This window comes from Penaeus vannamei, chromosome 34 (genome assembly GCF_042767895.1).
Source record: "Penaeus vannamei isolate JL-2024 chromosome 34, ASM4276789v1, whole genome shotgun sequence".
NCBI lineage: Eukaryota > Metazoa > Arthropoda > Malacostraca > Decapoda > Penaeidae > Penaeus > Penaeus vannamei.
In genome coordinates, this window is record NC_091582.1 from 6,257,370 (window position 1) to 6,259,869 (window position 2,500).

Genomic DNA, 2,500 nt, shown 5'->3' on the forward strand with positions numbered 1-2,500 from the left:
CAGAATTAGGAGCAGAAATCTCGAAAAAGATTCCTAATCGAAATGAGGTATAAGATGAAATAATAACAATAATAATAATGATAATAATAATAATAACAACAACAACAATAATAATAATGATAATAATAATAACAACAACAACAACAATAATAATAATAAATAAAATATAAAACAGAGATATTTCATAAAATAAAAGCAAAATTTGGTGATATTTCAGGTAATAATGGCACCGTGACATCAAAGCTGTATTACTATAGACTCAATTTGACAAATAACAAAACACACACAAAAACAACAACAACAACAACGAAACAAACAAACGTCTCCCTTAAAAATGCTAACCAGGAAGACAACCTTATAAAAAAAAACACGAACCAGGAAGACTCACCAAACAGAAAAAGAAAAAAAAAAGGAAAAAAAAAAAAAAAAACTTTTATAAGATTACCCGCATCGATTCTTCCGCAAGAACAGATATGCAAGCAATGCTGACCCACAAAAGCCGAGGTTCGCGCCCTCCCTTCAGCATGCCGCGTGTTGGGGTCAGTGTGTCAACCCCCCCTCCCCACCCTCCCCACTCCACTTTGACACCGTGGACATCAGCAGCCAAGTTTTATCCCTTCTTTCCCCTCCCCCTCCCCTCCCCCAGCACTTCTCTCTCGCCTCCTCTCTTCTCCCAGCTTCAAATTTGTCGGCTATCCCTCTTCTCTTTCTTTTCTCGCTTCTTATACTTTCTTCATCCTTTTATACTTATTTCATCCTCTCCACTCTCTCATTTCTCCCCTAGTCTCGCTCTTCTCTCACATTTATCCGTCATTCTCGCTCCTCTCTCCCTTTTCTCCATCATTCTCGCTTCTTTCTCTCTCTCCTCCGGTACTCTCGACTCCGCACTCCCATTTCTGCACCACTCACTCCTCTCTCTCCCATTTCTCCACCACTCTCCCCTACTACATTTCCCTCTCCTCCACCACTCCCCTCTCTCACTCTCCTTCCTCTTCCCCACCACCCCTTCCTCACATCTTCCCTGCCTCCATCTATCACTCTCTCGTCTCCCTTAATCCTTAATAACCTCCTCTTCCCTCTCCCCCCCTCCTTCCCTCTCCTCCCCATTCCCCCTCATCCCTTCCCCCTCCTTCCCTCTCCTCTATATATCCCCCTCCTCACTTCCTTTACTCCCCATCCCTCCTCCTTCCCTCTCCTCCTATCTCCTCTCCTCACCCCCCCCCCCGCCACTCCTCGCAAAAGCGTCACATGACGGGGACGTCATGAAGGTAACTCTATTCTGTCTTATGCACCTTACGTATACATATATATACATATGCATATACGCACACAAACACACATATAAAGGATAGCTATGTATATACATGTGCACACACACACACACACACACACACACACACACACACACACACACACACACACACACACACACACACACACACACACACGCACAAAGCAACAATTGAAAGTAAAGGAAAATAATACATATGAGAGAAAACGAGAGGAAAATAAAAAGGAGAGCAGAACAAGAAAGAAAATAGAAGTAAAAGGGAAAGAGAAAAGTAAAGACAAACAATCGGGAAGAAAGAAAACGGAAACCACAAAAGGAAAAAAGGAAAGAAAAAAAAGAAAATGGAAAACAAGAAAAACAAAAGAAATCGAAAGAAAATGGAAAACGGGAAGCAGAGAAAATCAATCAGAAAGAAAGAAAACGGAAGTAAAAGTCTAAGAAAAAAACAAAGAGAAATGAATAAAACAGAAATAATAAGGAAAGAAAATTTAAAAAAAAAGAAAAAATAAGAAAACTAAAGAGAATAAACAGAATAAAAAAGAAATAAACATTCAGAAAACAATAAACAAAGAAATCAAAAACGGAACGAAGAATTAAAAAGAATCCCCTTCGTCTTGATAAAAAGAGAATCTCTTTTTTCCCCTTTTTTCACCAAAGGCAAACGGCGAGGGAGGAGACCGAGGAATGGCACGGCGTAACAGCTCGAGAAAGGAAAGTGAGTCATACATTTTTCTCCCAATGAATTATTTCCTATTATCATTACTTCTAATATATATTTATCGACAAAATATTTCCAATCTTAAAGTCCCATATCTTTTTCTCCTTATATCTGCATGGCCCTAGATACATACGCAGAATAAACTTGTTTCAAAACACTTCCTAAAAATAGAAGTAGAAGAAAAAGTTAACCGTAAATTCGCGAAACTCTACGGTCCCGCGCTGCCACGTTCCACTTACATCGCGACCAAAGAAAACTGTATTTACGATTTGGCGCGACATCTATTGGCAGGCCGTCGCAACTCCCTCTGTCACATCTCTCACCCTTGTTTCTCACACTAAAAGACCTTCACTGTCTCATTTTCCTCCAATTGTTGTACGAAAACGTGTTTAAGGAACTATAATACTAAGCGTTTTATCAGTCACTGTTAAATAAAGTGACGTAATCGTGTACAAAAAGAAAGAAAGAAAGAAAAAAAAGGTTCCCGGTCC

The 2,500-nt window shown here is 39.6% G+C and overlaps 1 protein-coding gene across 18 annotated transcripts in view; it reads right to left on the reverse strand.

Moving 5' to 3' along the window:
- Positions 1-2,500, reverse strand: part of LOC113809654 (uncharacterized) — a 258,298-nt gene that overhangs the window by 48,222 nt on the left and 207,576 nt on the right. The gene's annotated exons all lie outside the window — the stretch shown is intronic.